This window comes from Hyperolius riggenbachi, chromosome 7, assembly GCF_040937935.1.
Source record: "Hyperolius riggenbachi isolate aHypRig1 chromosome 7, aHypRig1.pri, whole genome shotgun sequence".
Lineage (NCBI taxonomy): Eukaryota > Metazoa > Chordata > Amphibia > Anura > Hyperoliidae > Hyperolius > Hyperolius riggenbachi.
Window position 1 is genome coordinate 227,884,226 of NC_090652.1, and position 24,938 is coordinate 227,909,163.

General features: G+C 42.0%; 1 protein-coding gene across 3 annotated transcripts in view; it reads left to right on the top strand.

Annotated features, from left to right (window-relative positions):
* Positions 1 to 24,938, top strand: part of RAMP1 (receptor activity modifying protein 1) — a 146,333-nt gene that overhangs the window by 73,532 nt on the left and 47,863 nt on the right. Inside the window, exon 1 of one of the 3 annotated variants that reach the window (XM_068245370.1) lies at positions 22,828 to 22,903. The exons of the other annotated variants lie outside the window; for them this stretch is intronic. The gene's annotated coding sequence lies outside the window, so the exon portion shown is untranslated. Of the gene's footprint in view, positions 1 to 22,827; positions 22,904 to 24,938 lie in introns of those variants that run through there. 3 annotated transcript variants of the gene reach the window in all.

A 24,938-nucleotide genomic window follows, 5' to 3' on the forward strand; every position in this document is an offset into this window, starting at 1 on the left:
TACCACACCAGGATAGAGGTGTGACTTGAAGGCAATGGGCGTGATAAACCCTGCATGGGTGAAGCCTTTTATTGTTAACAAAGCAGGGGTGTGAAAACACCCTCTGGAGGTTCAGTTACACTTTCTTCATGCTACTGTTTTAAAAGGAGAAAAAAAAACGTTTTAACAATTTTCAGGTGTATATGCCTTTTTCACGGGATTCCATTGGACAAAGTTTATTGTTGTATATACACAGTCACTCCACAGTCTCATAATTTCTTGATTGAACATTAGTCAATTGTGACTGAGTTCTGGTCAGATGTGGTAAGCTAATGCTAAGGTCACCAGTTCAAATCTGGTCCAGGACACTATCCACGTGGAATCAGTAAAATCCTGTTTGTGTAGGTTTCCTCCAAGTGCTCTGGTTTCTTCTCATACCCTAAAATCACACAGGTTAATTGGCACCTTCCCCCACCCCCCCAAAAAATGGCTTCAGACTATAAACGGAACAAAGGTTACTGACTGAATATGATAAGGATCAGAATGAGAGCCCCTCTGAGGGACAGTTAGTGACATGACTAGATACTATTTAAAGCACTGCGGAAGATGTCAATTACCCAGCAGCACAGCCTCAGATATGATTGATTGAGGTGGCCAACTCTCCACTGCCCATGCCAAGCACTAGCAAGCATGGGAGCAGCTGACAAGGGGTCAATTCGCCTTCAGCTTCCCGTGTGAAAGAGGCCTAAACAAACCATTAGTCATACAGGAGTGGTTTTTAATGCAGAAGCAAATAAGCAGCCAAGATAGCCCAAATCAAAAGTGATAAAAGAGAATTACTTGTAAGAGATAACTATATTTATTTCCGTGAAGAAAAAAAAACCATACAGTGATAAATTAGGAACTCTTTGAATGTTTGCTTCAAAGCAAGATGACACCAGTCTTAGATGCTTGCATACTATCAGGTCCTTTGCAATCACGGATAAAACGGAAGTTAAACGGAGGCGCAGGGCCAGCAATCCTGAGTGGAATTAAATATGCACCATGTACTCTTTTATTCATAAAAATGAATTGCCCCAGAAAAAGCAGCCACATATCTGCTTGCCAGCTGTCAACACTTTCCAGGGACACAGCCTAGCTTTATTGCTCCAATCATTTTTTATTAGTTAACAAACAGAAATGTGATATCACAAAGTCATTAAATAGATATAGCTGTTCAAAGGACAAAGTATATATAGCTTAGAGCTTGCCAGCCTTTGTGTATGGCAGAGCGTTCAGTGTGGATTTTCAGTATTTCTGGTTATAGTGTAGCCATGAATGAAATGCCTTTTGTGTCAGCACCACTACACAACTCCACCGTGACAATTTTACAATTTCATTCAATGCGTTGGTATTTTTATGACTAAAGTATCCTCCAAAGTGTGCATGAGTGCACAACCCCAAAGATAAAAGAGTTCATCAACTTGCTTCTATGACTTGGCCAACAAGAATATGTGTTCGACAACATTCCCTTTCACTGCACCTTTCTGCATGATTAGGCTTTGCCCACAAAGAAACGCCGAACCAATCACTGCTGAGGGCAGATTCTATCAGTCAGGGATTCTCTTCAGTTTTAGAATTGAAGACCTATCTTCTCTTTTCAGTTTTTAAAGGAAATTTTCTGTTCATTGAGAAATGCCATTTAAGGAATCAATAATTCCTTATGCATTCAAATTGTTTTATATATTGCTGTCTCTGCTACTCTTGGAGAGATTTTTTCACTTCCTGTCTGGACAGGAAGTGTGGGAAATTATCTCATATGGATACGGGACAACAGGAAAAAAATCCTAAAGCTGTTTTAATACTATTTTTTTTCTTAGAATGGGCTTTGAGACCAATGGCAAGGTAAGAATTTATTTAAAAATGTATTTAAAGGACCCCTGTTGCAAAAAAAAATTACAATTTAAATTACAAATACTTATAAGAAGTACATTTCTCACAGAAAAAAATGCACTATGAATTACTTATTTCCTATTTCATTTAGTGTAGGTATTACAAATCGGACAGATCTGATAGGGTTTTGACTAGTCCATCTGCTCATGGGGGATTCTCAAGGTTTTCTTTATTTTCAAACGCACTTGCTGAACAGTAGTTGCTCAGTCCAACTGCCAAAATAGTGTGCAAGCGAGTAGGCAGGCTGACATCTTTGTATAAGAAAAAGTATAGATTTGTTCCAGGGATTGCTTTTGGAAAGAAGAAAGAAAATACTGAGAATACCCCACAAGAAGATGGACTAGTTCAAAACCTGTCGCGACAGCAACATAGGAGAAAAGTAAATTACTGTGCATCTTACACTGGGAGAAATGTGCTTCTTATATTTATATATATTCGATTTTTACACTTTTTCATGATAGCTGTCCTTTTACCCTGCCCCATTAACTTCCATGCATTTTTCAGAAACTCATTTTGGTTAAAAATTTTATATTTTCATTAACCTCCTTAGCGGTAACCCCGTGTGTGACACGGGGTAAGCCGCCGGAGGGTGCCGCTCAGGCCCTGCTGGGCCGATTTACTTAATTTTTTTTTTGCTGGACGCAGCTAGCACTTTGCTAGCTGCGCCAGCACCCCGATCGCCGCCGCCGCGCGCCCGATCGCCGCTATCCGGTGCGGCGCGCGGCCCCCCCCCCCCCAGACCCCGAGCGCTGCCTGGCCAATCAGTGCCAGGCAGCGCCGAGGGGTGGATCGGGTCTCCCAATGACGTCCCGACGCCATGGGGATTTCCTGATCGCCTATCGCCGGAGGCGATCGGCGGGGCTGGGGGGATGCCGCTGAGCAGCGGCTATCATGTAGCGAGCCCTCGGCTCGCTACATGATTTAAAAAAAAAATAATTAAAAAAAAACTGCTGCGCTGCCCCCTGGCGGTATTTTTCATACCGCCAAGGGGGTTAATATTTTTATCTTCTGGAAAATATAAACATTTTTTTTAAAATATTGTAGAAGTTTAAGAGTCCATATTTTCTTGTTGCTAATCCACAGGTCGGGCTGGAACCTACAGGAGCGTTTTTGGCAGCGTTTTGGCAGCGCTGCGATACGCTAGCACTTTGCCAAAACGCTGGGCCAATGTTAATGGATGGGGTAACTTCCACAGGAGCGTTTGCGTTTCCCAGAAACGCAAACGCAGGACGTGCAGCATTTTGGGAGTGTTAGCGCTTCAATGTAAAGTATTGAAACGCTAGCGGAAACGCTCAGCAAAACCTAAACTGAGCGGTTTTGCGAGCGTTTTGCGGTTCAGCACACTGTAGCAAAATGAAAAATTATTCACAGGACCAATCAGGATAAAAACGCAAAACGCTACGCAACCGCTGAGCAAAAAAAATACAATGTTGCAAAACGCGACCGCAAACGCGCATGAATCCGCTTGCAAACCGCTCAGACAAAACTCTAGCGTTTCGCGTTTGCTGTTTTCAGTGGGTTCCAGGCCTTTAGGTTTAGCATCGTGTTGCTGGGGAAAAGCCATTAAAGAGACACTGAAGCGGAAAAAAAAATGATATAATGAATTGGTTGTGTAATATGGATGATTACTAGAATTTTAGTAGCAAAGAAAATGTTCTATTATTTTTATTTTCAGTTATATAGTGTTTTTTTTATAACATTGCCTCATTCTCTAATATTTGCAGTTTAGACACTACTCAGCAATTTTAAGCTGGCCACTAACGGTCCAATTTCTAGCGAAAAATCGTTCGAGCGATCAGAAATTCTGATCGGACGAAAAATCGTCCACTACACCATCAACTAACCAATCATTGCTTCCTATCTATCACGACCACCAAGAAAATCCAAATTTTCGTTCGACGAAAATTTATTTGGGCGACATTTTTTTCACTCGTTCATAATCGATTGTGTCCATCAATGGAGATTATTTACAACCAATCCGATCAGAATTTCTGATCGCTCGAACGATTTTTCGCTAGAAATTGGACCGTTAGTGGCCAGCTTAAATGGGTTCAAAAGTTCACTAGCCTGCTCTGAAAAATCTTCCCTGCAGAGGGGAAAAAAAGATACAATGGCCTCAATTCACTAAGCTTAACTCCTGTCTTTAATAACTCTTCTGAGCTGTTTTACAGTTATCACAATTATATCACCATGGTGATAACTGTAAAACAGCTCAGAAGAGTTATTAAAGACAGGAGTTAAAGAGAAACTCCGACCAAGAATTGAACTTTATCCCAATCAGTAGCTGATACCCACTTTTACATGAGAAAAATAATGATTTTCACAAACAGACCATCAGGGGGCGCTGTTTGACTGATTTTGTGCTGAAACCCCTCCCACAAGAGGCTCTGGTACCGTACGGTACTCTGGGCAAACTGTCACAATGTAACAATGTTCAGACAGGAAATAGCTGTCTGTTAAAGCCAGACCAGCTAGAAACAGCTCCATAATCTGCCCACAGTAACAATGTCACCATGTAATACAAGTCAGAATGTGAATCTGGGAGAGGAAAGATTTTACAATGGGCAAACACTGACTAAATCATGTATACATAATTATTGTAAAAATGAAGCACTTTTTTTATTACATTATTTTCACTGGAGTTCCTCTTTAAGCTTAGTGAATTGATTGTCTGTTAAAGCTTATTATCTCAAGTGTCTGGCAGAGTTCTCTGCGACTTTGAAAGTCGTGGAGCTCAATGACTAATTTGCATAGATAACAACTGGAGTTTCTTAGCTCTTCCTTTACTGGAAATATTAGACTTGTGTCTCTGCTGCTAATGTTCTTTTTCTTAGATGTACTACACATACAGATCATAATTTTTTTTTCGCTTCAGTGCCTCTTTAAAGAGAACCCGAGGTGGGAATTACTTTTACTATTGGGGCACAGAGGCTGGTTGTGCGCACTAAGACCAGCCTCTGTTGCCCCATCGTGTGTCTCCATGTCCCCCCTGCTCGCCGCTATACCCCCCGCATTGCTGGCGACACGCAGCGTGTCGCCAGCTCAATGTTTACCTTGCGCTGTCAGTCAGCGCTGCTCCCCTGCCTCCTCCGCATCGGCGCACCCGCCCGTGTCCCTTCCCTCCCGCTGATAGGAGGGAAGTGACGCGGCGGGTGGCGCCGATGCGGAGGAGGCGGGGGAGCGGCGCTGACTGACAGCGCAAGGTAAACATTGAGCTGGCGACACAGCCAGCAATGCGGGGGGTATAGCGGCGAGCAGGGGGGACATGGAGGCACACGATGGGGCAACAGAGGCTGGTCTTAGTGCGCACAACCAGCCTCTGTGCCCCAATAGTAAAAGTAATTCCCACCTCGGGTTCTCTTTAAGGCATTTGTCTGGTTCTATACATTCTGATGCAGAAAATTAGACTTTTACCTACTTTGGCCAAACTAGTAAATGTAGATATTTGGTATAGCTATAAGGTGCTGACACAAGGTACCTGATCTGTTTGTGAATCCTCCCAGTAACAGGATAGACAAAGCTAGCACATTAACTGCATAATAGCTCTGTGCTACCTTATATTGTGTAGTCACTTCCTCTTCTCTTCACTCATCAGTTCACTTTGTCTGCACAGGAAACAGTTATAGCTAATTTCCTCCCTTGACAGTTGAGAGTCAGAAATCTCCTGTGGTTCTGATAGCTGCAGCGACACTCATACTGGCTCAGTTATCGCCCATGAAGCCCCCTCTGGCTGATTGTGAGTGCTCAGCATTTGGTGAGATAGAACTTTAAACGGTGATTGGTCTTAGCATTCTTCTATTCCCTGTCTGCTTTCTAAAAATGGCCCTTTTGCTTCAAATAGAGGGCCCATCTATTTATAAAAGAAAGGTTTTAAGACGGATGTACTTGCTCATTTATTTTGAGTATAAAGTATTTAGGAAGATTATATATGTTTGGAATTGCATTGCCCTTCCCTACATAGCAATAGCATGACTTAAACAACAGCAGGCCATGTTGATATACTGTAAATAAAGAATACAGTCCAAAGGAGCCGAGTGTCTGGCTGAGGTCTGCACTGCATAGGATAAAATTAATGCATTGTCATCTCTCCCTGATATACATATTATCGTGCTTCTTTGTTCTTTTCCCAACTATAGCTCTTTTTATCCTTGGTTGTGCTTTTGGGGTCATACTGCTCGGTTACTGTCAAGAATCATGCTTGGCCATCTCCTGCCTGCTGGTGGTGGCAGTATTGACTTGGACTGCTTTGGACTTCCACTGTTTACCAGCAGGTGGCTGTATCCTGTTTTTGGCAGCACTGGACTTCCACCACCCACTTTGAGAAAGATCTGCAGTTCCTTGTCTGGCCTTGCCTGGTGGTTTAGGAGCAGTTTTCTACAGGTTCACACCACCAGCTGCATCCTGTTTAAACTGCATTGACAATTTAAGTATTGGCTATCGAGTCAGTAGATGGCCACTTGCTGGTGGATGGTGGAAGTCCAGGGCTGCCAAGAACAGGATACAGCCACCTGGTGGTGGACACTGGAAGTCCAAAGCAGTCCAAGTCAATACTGCCACGGAATATGTTGGCGGTTTAAAAATAAATAATAATAATACTGCCACCAGCAAATAGGAGATGGCAGTACATGATTAGTTACCATTATGTCAATCTACTGACTTTTTGCTCATTTGCTTTGTTTATTTTTTATTTATTTAAGTATTTATACAGCGCTGACATATTACGCAGCGCTGTACAGAGAATATATTGTCTTGTCACTAACTGTCCCTCAGAGGGGCTCACAGTCTAGTCCCTACCATAGTCATATGTCTATGTATGTATGTATTATGTAGTGCATGTATCATAGTCTATGGCCAATTTAGGGGGAAGCCAATGAACTTATCTGTATGTTTTTGGAATGTGGGAGGAAACCAGAGTGCCCGGAAAAAAATCCACGCAGACACGGGGAGAACATACAAACTCCTTGCAGACGTTGACCTTGCTGGGATTCGAACCGGGGACCCAGTGTTGCAAGACGAGAGCTCTAACCACTACACCACTGTGCCGTCCTTTGTTTCTGTCTAGCCATAGATGTATACAGTTGTCTAAGTAATTTCATAGCACACTGCACTTTATCTGTTTTTCTATACATGTCCTTGGGCTTTGATACATACATTACTCTGATATGTATTCATTTAGCACAAGTATTAATTGCACAATACAAGCAATTCAAGGTCGGCTGGCACACCAGTTCAAAGTTCTAAGCAGTTTTATTGTATGCACAACATGACAATTGTTTCGGGGCCACGGAGGGTCCCCTTCATCAGATAAAGTGCAGACATACGTATGTCTGCACTTTATCTGATGAAGGGGACCCTCCGTGGCCCCGAAACAATTGTCATGTTGTGCATACAATAAAACTGCTTGGAACTTTGAACTGGTGTGCCAGCCGACCTTGAATTGCTTGTATTGGACTGATGCCGCTTCTGCATCAAGGCTGAGCACCCGACTACAGAAACATGGCAAGGTGTGCCTATCCAAAACCTGACATTGCATTTAATTGCACAATACGAGAAATGACCTGGCATGATCAGTGGACCTTCTAGAAAAGCACAGAGATCACAAGACCCCAATATGGTGTAGTAAATAAATACACCTAGACTGTGCAAATGGTTGAGATTATTCACAAATCCTGGCTGCTCTCTGACAAAATGGAGTATTTATGAACAACATAAAAACTGCCCAACAGGGGCTAGAATAAAACAAAACTGTACAGTATACACGTAAAAAATAAATGCAATATTTAAAAACTGTTTAAAAGTGCTGGCTTACTACTACAGAAGCACCAGCTAATAATGGAAGAAAGATTTATAGAGCATAATAATAATCATTTTGTGGAGGTAAGCAAACACTTAACTTCTTTCAGGCCGTTTTAAGCGATGTTATTTATTTTTGGGCATCGCCTATCCAGGATTGATGTATTAAAAGGAACCTGAAGTGAGAGGGATATAGAGGCTGACACATTTCTTTAGTTTTAAACAATACCAGTTGCCGGGTTGTCCTTCTGATTTTCTGCCTCTAATAATTTTAGTTGTAGACACTGAAAAAGCATGCAGATCAGATGTTTTTGACAAAACTCTGACAAGATTAGCCAATAGCCACATGCTTGTTTCAGGTTTTTGATTCAGACATTACTTCAGCCAAACAGGCCAGCGGGACTGCCACGAAATTGGTTTTGTTTTAAAAGGAACTAAATATGGCAGCCTCCATATCTCTCTCGCTTTAGATTCCCTTTAATTGCACTTATTAAGTTTTTATACATTTATGGAATCTGAAGCATTGTGCACTTTATTATAAACATTGACCTAGGCATTGTCATCAAAAAATAAAGGAGTTGTTACCATATTGTCCCAGTTGGCATATACTGTACCCTTCAGCATTGGTCAGATTTTAGATTTGGGTTCCTTCAGCACCAATAGCCCATTTTTGGGGAGTACCTAAGGTGGCAGGTCTTGAGTCGGACTTCTTAGTTGATTCTAGAGATTTGTTGGTTTATTGGTTGTCCTTTCTCATTACACCTTGGAACGTAGTAAGCACTGACCCATTGATTTTTTAATAGTTTTTCAAGTGCCAATATAACAAGATATCAAAAGCAACATGGGGGTAGTGCATATTGTTACCATATTGTCCCAGTTGGCATATACTGTACCCTTCAGCATTGGTCAGATTTTAGATTTGGGTTCCTTCAGCACCAATAGCCCATTTTTGGGGAGTACCTAAGGTGGCAGGTCTTGAGTCGGACTTCTTAGTTGATTCTAGAGATTTGTTGGTTTATTGGTTGTCCTTTCTCATTACACCTTGGAACGTAGTAAGCACTGACCCATTGATTTTTTAATAGTTTTTCAAGTGCCAATATAACAAGATATCAAAAGCAACATGGGGGTAGTGCAGCCCCCCCCCCCCCCCCCCCGGTGCGATCTGGCCACCACAATCTTGTGCTCGGCTGCTCCCAAAGAAGTCACTGTAAATATAGGAAGAAGAGAAGGGGCGCTCTGAGCATTACGTTTGACAAATAGAATCCCCAAAAGGACAGGTCTCACTTGGATTCAATGAGGCTGGCACAGCGTACGCAGCCTGGATACGCCTGGTCCCACTTAGCCGAGCCGGGGACTGAGCTCAATCGCGGGGCAGAAATGACGTCACTCGCTCCAGGAACTCCTCAACTGGTTGCCAGGAAACGCCAGGATGCTCCTCTCAGAGCGGCCTGCACGGCTTAATAGTTGGCGTAATGGTTAGCAAGTCCCCGTGGGGATAAAACAATGCCTCTAATGGCTATAAAGGTATAAATTTATTTTAAAAACAACGTGTTTTGCGGAGAAACAGTCTCCGCTTTTTCAGGTTAACAAGATAATCCATGTTATTGACATCATGTTTCCAAGCTCTTTCCCTTCTTCTGAAAGAAAGATTTGCACTGTTTGTATGCTGTGTGGGATTGTTTGCATCGTTTCTATGGCTGTTACTCAGACAGAACACTGGTGAATCTCAGCTCCTGATAGTCTAGCAGAGAATTGCCAGTGACATTAAAAACGAACAGACAATATTAATAAATTGCCCTAACTGCTGTAAATTCAGCTTCTTACCCATCGGCTTACAAACATGGCTTTCTGCAGGAAGCTTGATTTTATTTGTCAGTAGGTGTGTCAACTACATTTTTGTTGTTGTCTGTTGTTGAAGGCTTAGATATGTGTATTGTTTTTCCTGTGTTTTTTTCTCTTTTGCTATATATTTTGTCTAAATAAAATACATTGAAACAAAAAACAAAACAAATACAAAATGTTACCCTTTTTTCATAACAACTTCAGTCAAGCACCTTGATCTTCCTGGTGTAAAGACCTCCTCTACCAGAGTGAGTCCTTGGTGCCCTGGTGCATTTCCCCATTCGGTCTACTAATCCTAACCTATCCTCCTTAAGCTAAATACTCTTCCTGATGGCCCCTTCTTTACTGTAAGTAATTGCAGCTGTCCCATGCTGCTTTTGCTTATATTACATAACAACTGGAATGTGGTGCTTGAAGTACAATATTTATGGTTGCTTCACAATAGAGTATGTGTTTCTTCCAGCAGTCAACACTGCAGTTGATACTTGTGAGTGCTGCACCTGAGAAGATCCAGGAACTCTTTAGAATCTTTCTCAGGCTTCCGGCTTAAAGGGAAGGTCCAAGCAAAAAAAAAAAATGAGTTTCACTTACCTGGGGCTTCTACCAGCCCCATGCAGCCATCCTGTGCCCTCGTAGTAACTCACTGCTGCTCCAGTCCCCCGCTGGGAGCTTTCTGACCTCGGAGGTCAGGGCCGAATTGCGTACATTTTTACACATTCCCGCTAGTGCAGGAACATTAACGCATACATTTTTACGCGTTAGTGGTGCAACGCGTAAATTTTTGTTCCTGCACTAGCTGGAATGCGTAAAAATGTATGCAATGTGGCCCTGACCTCCGAGGTCAGAAAGCTGCCAGCGGGGGACTGGAGCAGCAGTGAGTGACTACAAGGGCACAGGATGGCTACATGGGGCTGGTAGAAGCCCCAGGTAAGTAAAACTCATTTTTTTTTTTTTGCTTGAACCTTCCCTTTAAGGGTTTTACCCCAGTAAGGCAGCCTTCACACTTATGCCTACGTTTCCCGGTTTCTGACTCTAATTTTACTGTGTGGGTTTTGTAAGCATATTTTTGCATTGTGATTTTTCATACATACAAATGAAGTTAAATAGCATAACATTTTATGAAATTAACTTTACATTTTCTGCATTTCCATTGACTTTCATTTCCTGTTATTTGCACATCATAAGCACAAAAATACAGCAGAGTGGTCATTTTAAAAATACATAAAAATTTGCACGAAAATGCAATTTCAGTGGAATGCCATTCTAATACTTTAGATGTGCGATGAACATAATATTGCAATTCCGCACAATGTACACAAATTCTGTTAAGCGTGAAAAATGCCTTAAGGAAACTGATGTCCTTGAGGTACACTATAAGCGTTGCAAAGACTTTATCAATTCATAATTGTGCTTTGTTCTGTCAAGTCTCACTTGGCAGTACTGGCGCAATGAAACGGAATGGGATGTGTCTGCTCATGGCTGATATTTGGGATTCTAACATCCTTCTAGATGTGAATAAACCTACCAATATGAATAAAACACTTTTTGTCAAAGGAACTGGGACTGGGACATTAAAAATGTCATGCAAACCTGACGTGAAAAGTAATTGTAACTGTAGAACTAATTCTAAATAGAACCTTCCTGGGGTTCCATATTCCTATTTTGAGCTTAAGGGTTGGAAATCTCACTCCAAAGTCTGAGCTGTGTTTAAAGCAACCTGGAAGTAAGAAAAAAATTCAGATGCTCACCTATGTAGAAGGCTAGAAGGGAAGGCTCTGGATCCCATAGAACCTTCCCAGTCCTCTCTCCATTACCTCGTTCCATCACTGACCCCCGTAGACTGGGACTTCTTGGAAGGCATTGGAAGCACTCGCATCTTTGAGTACTTCTGAAGATGAGCAGGTCTGTACTGCGCACGCACAAGTCCGTGCCGTGCATGCGCAGTATGGATGTGCCCACCTTCGGTAGCACATGAGGATGCAAGGACTTCCAAAGCCTTCCAAAGAGTCCCAAAGATGCAAATTTGAACCCCAGACAGCAGTGGAATGAGGGGACATAGTAGAGACTCCAGATCTAATTTTTTTTTCCTGCTATGGGAAAACTTTGCACAGCCACACAAAAGTTTTATGCCTCAAATTAGATTTCAGGAGACACAAAAATGAGACACTTAGAGCCCAATATAGTGTAGTATGCTGTGATACCAAGATGAGTTGTATAAATACAAGTATACTCATAAACAAGGGTTACCACATAGGCATCCAATGTAAAGTCAGGCTAGGTGATTAGACTAAACATGACAGGAAGTCGTACAAGAGAAGTTGCTCTTTGTAAATCAGAAAAAAGGGGTAACACCCCTCCACCAAGGGTGGACTTAGCAATAAACTGAAAGTTGGAACAGAGGCGCCAATAATAGGATAAAATACGTTAAAACAATTTAAAAGAGGAGGTAGTGGTGGACTTACCTCCTCAAAGTAGACACAAATTCTGTTGATTTATGGTCAAAAATACATTTTATTAAATTACTCCACAAATTACTCCACAACTTTCGCAGGTTCAATTATGCTTCATCAGGCAATAATTGGAGCAAACCCTAATACAGGTCTGTGCAAAGGTCACGCACCTTGGCTTTTGCACAGACCTGTATTAGTTTTTGCTCCAATTATTGCCTAGTGAAGCAGGCTTGATCCTGTGAAATGCATTGCACTGTGGAGTAATTGAATACAACTTATTGTGGACCATAAATCAACAGAAATTTTTGTCTACTTTGAGTAGCTAAGTCCACCACTACATCCTTTTTTAATGGTTTTTAACATACTTTATCCTATTATTGGCGTCTCTGTTCTAACTTTCAGTTTATACATCCAGGGCTGTGGAGTCAGGAGTCGAGGAGTCAGAGTCGGAGCAATTTTGGGCACCTGGGGTCGGAGTTGGTGGTTTCAATAAACTGAGGAGTCAGATGATTTTTGAACCAAATCCTTTTCCTTTGTGAAAATTAGACTTAAAGAAGTCGGAGTACTTTTGGGTACCTGGAGTCGGAGTCGGTGGTTTCATAAACTGAGGAGTCGGAGTCGGTTAATTTTTGTACCGACTCCACAGCCCTGTATAAATCTAAGGAAAATTTCAATATAGTCCAACTGCGCATGGTTACTAAAGCACTGGTTATAAAACTTAGGAATGAAAAACTGTAAAAGTGAACACAGGAAAGTTCAAGCAGGATTGGTAGATCACGTGCGAATCAGATCACGTCACTTCAGACACCCTTTAAAGCGGTTCTCTTCACTGAAAGATAGACTGCTGCCTTGACTGCCACCAACATCATTTGGCATGTCCAGAATATAGTTGGCTGCCGATTGTACTGGAAAAGTTATTTTAGTAACATAAAATTATAAAATATACATATATCAAAATCATGTTTTTAAAATGGTGTTGCACTAGTAAATCCATGACAGTTTAAAGCTCATACAGTGAATTTTGTTAATAAAACAGACAGCATTGCTTCATATATATAGCTGTCTGGTGTCTGAAGGTTATTAAAAGTAAGGATTAGCTAAAATAGGTTCATGTCTGGCCGGGCTTTGGTGTCTCTTGCTAGTTGGGGACAGTATTCTGCTCTGTGTATTTATTTATTTAAAAGACAAAGATATCACTCCGTCCTGCAGCTACTGAAATAAATTGTCCGGGGAGTCTATTGTTGTCCTCTCAGTTCAGACACGTTTTATATTTAGTTTATATTGAAAAAAAATAACTACATCTATTATTACTCTAGACAGTTATTGACGAGTAACCCTCTGCTTTACCACTTTCTATTATCTAGAGATCAATTGGCCAATGAAATCATTACAAGAAAATCTATACATGCTCAGTTCTGGAGCTCAGGTCAGCATGCACATAACAGCGTCTTGCCTAGGACGTCTTTCTTCTCTACCGCTTATTTGAGAATATGATGTTCTTCTGAGACTTTCAGGAAACAAAAGCTGAACTTGCAGTATTAATAAACAAGCCAAAACACATTTACATTGAGTACTCTTGTAGGATGCAAAAACAACATTATTTGCTATGAAAACAGCTCAACTTCTTGATTAAGGCTAGGTCCACACTAGACACAGTTGCAGGACGGACACTGCAGTCCGGATCCGGGGAAGATTAGGGGAAGTACCCACCGTACTGCAAACTGATGAAAGTGCATCAGTTTTGCATCAGTTTCCGTTCAGTTTTTTCCCTGACAGAAAACGTCTCCATCATTAGGAAGGAGTGGGAGGATTTTTTGGGCCAATCATAAAGCTCAGGCTATCCGTTTTAACATCCGTTTTTTGCCTGTGGAGCTGGAGATGCGTTTTCTCATTGCTTTCACTACCCCTGCGTGTATCCGTGGTCCTGATCCGTTGCGTGAAAATGCAGCCGATCCGGACCTTCCGTTCAGGTTTTGAAAACGGGTCCCCGCAAACGCAGACGGATCCGTTTTTTACTTGGGTGAGGCTGGCTGCTACTTTGAACATTAGTATCCGGGACTCCGTTTTTCATCAGGTTTGAAAAACGCAGCCACGGATACGTTTCCGGACCTAGTGTGGACCAGCTCTTAGCATGTCCTAGTTGGTTGTAGTTGCTTTAGAGTGCTCAAAGATGATGATTAGAAGGGTGTAACTATTATGTACCCATTATAGGACAGAGGTACAAAGGAACACCCTTACTCTTCGGGAGAATGCCTAGGCCCTTGGGTAGGGATATTTTTATTTACGGTAAGCAATTCCTATTTAAAGCTTTATAGAAGCTTCATTGCACTTCATTTTATTTGTTATTGTATTACATAGTCACTTTAAAATATAGATCCTAGCAAAGAAAAGAGACTATACTCACCTACTGGTTGTCTTCACAATGACAAATCAATTGATCCCTTGTTTTGATACATTTTTTCCCAGATTCTAGTTTGGTGCTTAGTGATCCATCTTACATATTCACAGCAATCTCTTCTTATGACCACCAGCTCACTTACCGTAATAAAGAATTAGGCAGAAACTTGCTTTTGGACATATGTGAAGAGCATGACAGCCCAAGAGTCAGAACCTGTCAGTGGGAAAAGAGCACATCTGCACAAAATATGTAGGGAGCGCCATGGAGGAGGTGAGTATTGTGGTATTCATTCCTCCAGCCTGTTGAATGCCTAGGCCCTTGGATCGCTCAGAAACAGCCTTATCAGTTCGCCGACAGTGCGTACACACGCGCTACTGTCGCCTGAAAGTCCGCCCCGCAGAAGGGTCTGACGGCGTCGTTGGCGGCCGTAATGCGTGTTTATGCACCTTCAGACTCTAAAGGACTGAAAGTGACTCTTTCTAAATGTCACTTCAGACAACCTCACCTGCCATATGCACCATATGACTTTGTTTTAGTTTTCTCCTAGGAATGTTAATCTTCTGTAAAATAACTTTTCAGCACTCTGGAATAAAAAAAAGTACCAAGAAGTAGGTGAAAAAGTACTGTCAAAATTATTGTATTTTCTTGCCTGCTGATGGCTTAAAAGGCATTTTATTTTATAATGTAAAAATATCACCTAGGAGAAAAGAGAATTGGAGTTTTCTCCTAGGTGATATTTGCACACCTTGTCTGTAAAATACCCTTTAAATCACTACAGAGGTTTTCTTTAGATACTTTTTCACTTACTTTTTGATACTTTTCCCATTGCAAAGTGCTGAAAAAGTTTCAACTTTTTTTTTTAAACAATTTATCTCCTAGGAGAAAACTCAAGAGAAAAAGTTATATGCAAATGGTCCCATGAGTTTTTTGAAGTCTTATGTTGTGACATTCAAAAGCAATTCCCAATTGTGCTTCAGCTGTGGAGCCACTGAAAGTTGTACTACACCAGGAATGTCCAACTTCAGTCCTCAAGGGCCAAGGTACTCAACTATTTTTGGCACAGCTCAAATTAATTGATGGGACTTAATTAGGAAAGATAAAATTGAACAGCCCTGTACTACACGGATCCCAAGGTGGACCTGGTCAGAGGCTGCTCAGCACAGCTTTGAAACTATTATACTGTTAATTATGAGCAGCCTGCATGAGTATTATTCAATACTGAGCTACAAAGGTTTGTTACTACATATGCTACCAACTATGGCCTTGGTCCTACCCACTAGCAGCCTTTTCTAGGTGCTACTGATTTGAAATATCATAATATTTAATACAATCACATTGCTCAACTGGGATCACACCCATAGCATTACATTAGCAAGAGCTTTCCAAATCACAAAGCGCTCAGAAAAGCGCTCCTAGCGGGATCCAACAGCTGGGGGTGGAATAGGATGAGGAGAGTGAGATGATTGCATTCATGGAAACAGGTGCCATTACAGATTCTGAATAGCTTCTCACATACTTTCAGTTCTGACCTCCTACGGGACATTTTGCCAAACAAGTGGCCAAGCTCTGACAAAAATGGAGTCCTGATACTGTATGTGTGTATTATTTTTCTTGATTTATAAAGCCCCAACATATTCCTGATCAGGCAGGAATTGTCTGGAGTAAATGGCTGTAATTGTGACGAGATGAGGGTCCATACACCACGAGCAGACTAAGGCCCAGTGCACACCGAGCGGTTTTAGCAGCGATCCGCCAACCGCATCCGCCTGTGAAAACGCTTGGCTAATGTATTTCAATGAAATGGTGCACACCAGCGGTTTGAGGTTTTTAGCAAACCGCTAACGTGCCTCCTGCAGCACGTTTGCGATTTGCAGAAGCGTTTCTGCCTCAATGTACAGTATAGGAAAACCGCTAACCGCTCTGGAAAACGCTACATCAGAGCAGTTTTCCAGGCGTTTTTTGTTACAGAAGCTGTTCAGTTGCAGCTCTTACTGTAACAATATTTCTAATCTGATACACAAAAACGCTCCCAAAAACGCTAGGCATGTTTAGATGATAACTAATTTATTCCATTTTAAGTTGTAAAAAAAACTCCATCTCAGGCGGTAGAAAAACTCCATCAAAGAAAATACAGCAAAGCTGCACACAATCAAGTTCAGCACAAATCTTACCTAAACACAGCTAACCTCCCCCATAGTCCTCATACAGAATTTCACAGACTATTTTTTTTTTTTTACAAAAGATTCCAGCAAAACCTAACTAGTCCTTGTCTTATCACAGGCCATTGTTTTGAATAAGTAAATAAGGCTATAGACAATAACAACAATAGAACTTAATTGCAACAGCAGCCATTGTAATATAACATAAAACAAGCATGATACATTTTAGAAACATCAAACTGTACAAGAAACAACATAAAACCCCATACACTCACCCAACAGTGGTCTTCTATGCAGCACAATTATTGAACAACTTTTGTTGTGAAACAAGTTGAACAACCCAAAAAAAGTTGCTTGCTGTTGCTCAAAGAACTGATAAGATGTCAATCCAACTGTTGGATTGACGGCTTATCAGTCTTATCAGTTCTTATAAGTTATCAGGGAACTTTTAGCCCTGAATAAGCATGCAGATCAGGTGCTCTGACTGAAGTCAGACTGGATTAGCTGCATGCTTGTTTCAGGTGTGTGAGTCAGCCACTACTGCTACCAAAGAGATCAGCTGAAATGCCAAACAAATGGTATTGTTTGAAAGGAAACATCCATATCCCTCTCAGTTTAGGTTCCCTTTAACCTCCCTAGCGGTAACCTCGAGCTACACTCAGGCTAGCCGCCGAGAGTTCAATGCAGAGCAATGGAGCGCATCGGGCGTTTTTACTCACCTCCCATGGGATCCAGACGCAGGCAGCAAATCTACTTCCTCTCCACAAAGGCTCTGAATCACTCTGGTGAGATCGCCGTCAGTGATCTCACCACAGAGTTACAGTACCACCCGGAGGACGGAGGGAAAATTGCAGTGCTGGAGCCCAGGGAGGTGAGTGAGTGCAGGGGCTGCTGCTGGTTTTCTGATCAGATCATTTTGATTAAGTCTTTCCTAAGAAGAGGGAAGCTTCTGGATCACTCAGACCCTTCCACCGCTTGTCATATAGTATTTCAGCGCACATCCTATTGCATTTCTTATACATATGAGTCCATCTCTGAGCTCAACCATAAACAGTTCAACCATAAAATGTTCAAATATTCAGCCTTTGTATCTTGCTATGATTTAATAAACTTTCCAGGTCCACCACCAGATTCACCTTTATAAAAGACACACTCGCCGGACGTCTCTGACCACTGTTAGACTGGTCAGAGAGGGCATGAGTCCAGGAGCCTCGGTACTTCAGGTCCCTGGTGTAGGTGGTCCTCTTCACCCTTCTACCACTTGCCAGGACCTGTGGAAATTCGGGGCTCATTTTCATGCACCTGCGGGTACGGCCACACCTGCACAGTTAAAGGCTAGCTGATGGTCTATTGCCAAACTAGTGATCAAACTTAAGAATTTTATCTGTGCAAATATATATTATTTTATAATCCTTACTGCCTATAGTGTGTGTATGTTAACCTTTTCCCGACTTTTGTATCTACGCCCCTGAAAACTTCACTTCAGCACCAGAGGTGTAAATACACGTACTTGTGTGTTTACCTCTCCGCTCCTGATAACTGCGCCGCTGCCGTTTGTTTTCATCGGAATCTCACCGCTCAGTGATCAGTGAATGGGATTACAGTATATACAGTATTACAGAATTGTTTACAGTACTCGGCAATTCAGTGTAACACCATCTTGTGGCCAAAAAGTAGAAATGCACTTCCATACCCTATTATATATAGAAGTACATACATATTTATTTATTTTTAACCACTTATACCCCTACCCTATAATTACCAAAATAAAACACTTGTAAAAAAACAAAACACTTTTTAAAAAAAACCCATAAATAATTACCTTATGGACTTTTTCATATGTATGTCATGAGGGTATATTACTGTTAATTTGGCAAATAGGCTTGTAATTAGTGATATAGTATTACGTGTGGGTTTTATCCACAGTAGCACGTTTATTTTAAAACTATAATGGCCAAAAACTGATAAATAATGATTTTTTTCATTTTTTTCCTTATTATTCCCTTTAAAATGCATATAAAATAAAATAATTTGTAGCAAAAGTACCACCCAAAGAAAGCCTAATTTGTGGCGAAAAAAACCCCCAATATAAAGATCATTTCAGTGTGATAAGCAATAATAAAGTTATTGGTGAATGAATGATGGGAGCTTAATGTGAAAATTACTCCAGTTTTTAAGGGGAAAAAAACTGTAGATGGGTAATGGTTAATTGGCTCCATCATGTCAATTACAGAATAGTCAATAATAAAACAGATAATAAGTGCAGCACATCTAGACCTATAAATGCTACAAATACCACAGCAGAAATTGCAGAATATAGAAAAAAGGACTTGTCACAATATGAAATGGGTACTACAGCAAAGGTGTCTAACAGAATGTGCCCTAATTATACCAGAAGCGGCACCATTGCCAGGGAAAAGGTTAACAATAGTAAAAGGAAAGGAGAAATACAAAGAAATGCTTTGAATACTGTACATCATCAATGTTCTTCCCTTTGGGTGCACTTATGAAGCATGGTATTCTTTCTTCTAGCATAGAATGGACTATGCATATTTCTGGACTAGCACAGCACTGAATACAGATATGCTGAGTAGCGAGAGGCAAACTGTGGGCTAATGCAGCAAATGTACTTTTACCACTTGTATGTAATTATTGATTTTTTTTTTGCTAATTCTGATGCATACATGTTTTCCTTAGAGAAAATTTAGACACTGTCCTCTCATTTCAAAACCATTACACCACAGGATGATTCTGCAGAAGCTGGTTACATCGTGTGCTGAATTATAGAATTAAGTTCTTGGCTGAAAAATAAAGCTTCTCTTTACCAACAAAGCAGGATTTATGGGCCCTTACAGAGAAAGTAGAGTGAAAATAATATAATAAATACATTATTCTTCTTCTTATTATTTTTTTACAATATCAATTTATAAATTATTAAGCCAGTATTTGCCAATTGGAAAATCTTTCCTCACCCCAATTGACACTCTGAAATTTATCACAGGTGGTGACATCTTAAAGGGAAGGTTCAGGGACTATCTAAAAAAAATAAAAATCCATTTCCACTTACCTGGGGCTTCCTCCAGCCCGTGGCAGGCAGGAGGTGCCCTCGGCACTGCTCCGCAGGCTCCCGGTGGTCTCCGGTGGCCGACCCGACCTGGCCAGGCCGGCGGCCAGGTCGGGCCTCTTCTGCGCTCCATGGTGCGTTCCACGCCGGCGTGCTGACGTCATCGGACGTCCTCCGGGCTGTACTGCGCAGGCTCAGTAGTTCTGAGCCTGCGCAGTACAACCCGGAGGACGTCCGATGACGTCAGCGCGCCGGCGTGGAACGCACCATGGAGCGCAGAAGAGGCCCGACCTGGCCGCTGGCCTGGCCAGGTCGGGTCGGCCACCGGAGACCACCGGGAGCCTGCGGAGCGGCGCCGAGGGCACCTCCTGCCTGCCACGGGCTGGAGGAAGCCCCAGGTAAGTGGAAATGGATTTTTATTTTTTTTAGATAGTCCCTGAACCTTCCCTTTAAGTCCTGTCAGGTGATCTCTGCAGAATGTTTGCTTACTAAGAGTTCCATGCACAGAGGGAGATACTGCTCGCTTGGCAGTTTGAAACAGCTATTATTTCCCACAATGCAATGAGATTTACAGACAGAAAACTGTCAGGGCCATGGCTCTGACATCACATGGTGGGAGGAGTATCACCACAGTATCAGCCATACAGATGTCCCTGATGTTCTATTCGAGAAAAGATTTCTCATGGGGAAGGGGTATCGGCTGCTGATTGGGATGAAGTTCAATCTGTTTTAAATTGTCTAGGTTCAGAATGAAGTAAACATACCAGGCAGCATATTATTCATTGTCAGACAGGGAGTATTGTAGAGGAAACCTCAAAAAAGGAAGGGAGACAATACTGATGATGGCTTCTAGTGTAGCAGGTTAGGAGAATCAAGGTCAATTGGGTGAATGAATATAAGGTTATACTCGCAAACCTGACTGTAAGATAACAATCAGGTATTGTGTTTTGTTGCAGGATTCAGTCAATCCCCTCTAAGGACCACCAAGATGTTACATAGGTGGGTTGATGTCAGAGATAGAAAAAAGGAAAATGGAGAGAGGCAAAGCCACCCTCCAATAGGCCCTATATAGGGGTCTATAGATACTTCAAAGTATATTAAGAAGGTGCCCCTCAAATATAAAAACTTAGCTTAAAAATGGATGGCAGCTTTCACTCCAAGGCCAAAAAGGCATTAAAGAGGAACTCCAGTGAAAAGAATGTAATAAAAAAGTGCTTCATTTTTACAATAATTATGTATAAATGATTTAGTCAGTGTTTGCTCATTGTAAAATCTTTAGTCTCCCCGATTTACATTCTGACATTTATTACATGGTGACATTTTTACTGTGGGCAGGTTATGTAGCTGCTGCTAGCTGTTTTGGCTGTTGGAGACAGCTGTAAACAGCTATTTCCTGTCTGTGAACCTTGTTACATTGTGGCAAACTGTCAAAAGTGCCGCGGTCCTCAGAGCTTCTTGTGAGAGGGGTTTCACCACAATATCAGTCATACAGCGCCCCCTGATGGTCTGTTTGTGAAAAGCAATAGATTTCTTATGTAAAAGGGGGTATCAGCTACTGATTGGGATAAAGTTCAATTCTTGGTTGGAGTTTCTCTTTAAACATAGGGGTGGCTTTAAGGTCTTAATGTGCGAAAAATATGAGTTTGTGTGTTGCACTATTTGGTGTGGTACATAGCCCTAGTTAGCACTGCATATAGGATGTCTGTAGGAGTTTGTTAGCCCCTATACAATGTAATCCCATCCCCATGCTCAATTCAAGATTTTTGTTTATCTAATTGTCCAATACCAATCTCCACTCCCCATAACCTGATTCATATGCACCTGTGTAGTTGGATCAAGTGCCGTGCCTTAGAGTGGACATGTGGATGCCTCCCTTATTTCCCAGGCAACATTTCTCTGACACTTGAAAGAGACAGCCCTGATTATCAGGGAAAGGCAGCATAGGTTAGAATACCGGAATTGAGTCTCACTTACCAGAATCTGGGATGGTTTCCAAGGTCTTGACACTTTTGAGCCATTGCAACTGCAACATGATGCTAGAAAATGTTCATAGCAATTTGTATCTATTGACAGCCAAATGACAGAGAATCACCTGACTCATATTCCTATAAACCTGACGAAGGCTGCAAGGCCGAAAGCTTGTTCATTCTTATTCATTTGTAGTTAGCCAATAAATGGTATCATCCTGATTTAAAACTTCTTGATATTCCTACAACTGAAAGATATATCTGAATATACTAAGGGCCTGTACACACTGAAAAACGCAAGCAAAATCGCAAGCGCATGCGTTTTTAAAGTGCCTGTAGTTTTAAAAACGCATGCGCTTTTGCCTGCGTTTTTTGTGCGTTTGCGTTTTTCTTGTAATTGCTGATTGGCTAAAGAATCCTTTGTTTTTTTTCTAGTTTACATTTCAACAGGAATCAGGAGATTGCAGAGTCTTCTGGGATACTGACTTCTGAAAAACGCAGGCAAAAACGCAAGCGCATGCGTTTTTAATGCGTTTTTCATGCGCTGCGCTTAAAAAAGCGCAGCAGGCACTGCGATTGCGTTTTTCTAAAAACGCATCGCACCAGTGTGTACAAGTCATCACGATTTTCATTCTTTTTCAAAAGACCTTGCGTTTTTAAAAACGCATGCGTTTTTAAAAACGCAACGCAAGCGCAGCAGTGTGTACAGGCCCTAAGAAGTACACTCTTCATTCCGTGCCTAACCCTGTTGCTGAAACAGTGCATTGGTGGGAGACACGTTCATTTCAACAGTGCTAAAAAAAAGTTGTAATCCTCCTAAGAGTCTAATGTACACATGATATCAGCCAAATGGTGCAGTCCAGAGATTTATTGCATATAAATGAAAGCGAAATGTGCCATTTTTAGAAACACTCAGTGTTTTCAGTTTGGCCCAGTAAATTCCAAGGTTTCATGGCAATTTTTTTTTTATTTGCTTTGATTGCTTTGCATTTATGTGCCTATAAAACATGCTTTGCACTGTGTATGCAACAGATAGGAGATCCAACAAGATAGGAATGTCAGACTTTGCTCAGAGCCCGAGCCAGTGGCGTAGGGATCCGGCAATAAAGAGGGTCCAAGGCAGGCCCCCTAAAGTGCAGAGCAGCAAGCTGAGAAGAAGAAGTGACATACACCGGCGATCTACCTAACTCTAATGCATCCTTATCTCCATGACAACAGCACCATCCCTTGTCACATGGTCCATAGGCTACATGAAGAGCGAGGATGCTGTAATTATAGAGATAAGAATGCATGGAGAAGGTAGTTGAAGCTCAAGAGAGGTATGTCACTTCTCTCCTGTGCTATGCTTGCTATTCTGAATATGGGGGGTGGGGATCTAATCTGGCTACCTATACTGAGGGTCCCTCTTGCTTCCTACATTGGGGGACTACTTCAGGCTATTTACAATGGAGGGCACATCTGGCTACCTATACGAACAGCGTCTTTTACTACCTATACTGGAGGCTGTGTCTGGCTAACCATACTGGGGGGCACAACTAGCTACCTATACTGGGGGCCCCTCTTGCTATACATAATGGGGAGATGCTTCTTGCTACCTATGCTGGGGGCACATTTGGCTACATATACTGGGGGGCTACTTCTGGCTACCAGGCTTGGGGGGGGGGGGGGGGGCTGTTGCTACCTATACTGGGAAAATAGGAATGGGAAAAGACTGCGCTCCACTGGATCAATATATCAGACCTTTAAAACTTATTTAGGGGTTGCAACTTCAAACAAAGGCACCAAACTTCTCTTTGCCACACCAACACTAAAAAACATAAGCTATGCTTTCAATCCAGTTTTCCTCATGGCAGAAATACAGTGGGATTACCCTAAAGACAATTAAAATCGAACAAAGTGCTCAGTACTGTATGGTAAAAAACTATGACTTAAACCTATATAATGAAATCCACAGCGCTAGTAGTAAAAAGTAGTAAAACCTTTTTATTAAATCAATAAGCATGAAGTAATGAACTTGCAAACTCAATTGGGTACCTGCCCCTTTAAACCCCCATATACTATAAGTGGACATTGTTGCTATCACTGAATACACGCAGCAAGTTACAGTGTATTAGGCACACTGCAACCGTATCTGAATATTGAGGATCTCACTCTGAACTTCATAGAGACTTAATCCTTTTCCCATCTGGCCATATATACTTATGCGTCCATGAACTTTCGCTCAGGACAATAGTCATATTTTTATGCACTTTTTATCAATAACAACCTTTGCTGTTTTTGATGAAGTGAAGGACTTCTTACTGGGCCCTAATATTTTTTTCCCCCACCATTACATGCTCACTGCAGTGAGAGTGTGTGAGAGTAATGCATGCTTATATTTTATGGGTGTTTAAAGGGGCAGGTACCAATTCGAGTTGGCAAGTTGATTACTTCATGCTTTTTGATTTAACCACCCTGGCGTTCTGATTAAATCGCCAGGGTGGCTTCGGGAGGGTTTTTTTTAAATAAAAAAAAAACTATTTCATGCAGCCAACTGAAAGTTGGCTGCATGAAAGCCCACTAGAGGGCGCTCCGGAGGCGATCTTCCGATCGCCTCCGGCGCCCAGAATAAACAAGGAAGGCCGCAATGAGCGGCCTTCCTTGTTTTGCTTATATCGTCGCCATAGCGACGAGCGGAGTGACGTCATCGACGTCAGCCGACGTCGTGACGTCAGCCGCCTCCGATCCAGCCCTTAGCGCTGGCCGGAACTTTTTGTTCCGGCTACGCTGGGCTCAGGCGGCTGGGGGGACCCTCTTTCGCCGCTGCTCGCGGCGAATCGCCGCAGAGCGGCGGCGATCAGGCAGCACACGCGGCTGGCAAAGTGCCGGCTGCGTGTGCTGCTTTTTATTTCATTAAAATCGGCCCAGCAGGGCCTGAGCGGCAGCCGCTGGCGGTGTTGGACGAGCTGAGCTCGTCCAGACCGCTCAGCTGGTTAATAAAATATATTACTACTAGCGCTGTGCATTTCATTATATAGTTTGCCAATTCTTTATTCAGTACTTCAGGGATACTGTTATCCACCTGGCTGCTGTTAGATATTTTCTGGCGCAGGTGTCTGCCATAATTGTTTATGACTTGAACCTGTCGGTTCTGCCAAATTTTAATTGTTTAAAGGGGAACTGAAGAGAGAGGTATATGGAGGCTGTCATGTTTATTTCCTTTTAATCAATACCAGTTACCTGGCGGCCCTGCTGGCCTATTTCTCTGCAGTAGTATCTGATTAAAACCAGAAACAAGCATGCAGCTAGTCTTGTCAGATCAGACTTATAAGTCTGAACCACTGAAACACCTGATCTGCTGCATGCTTGTTCAGG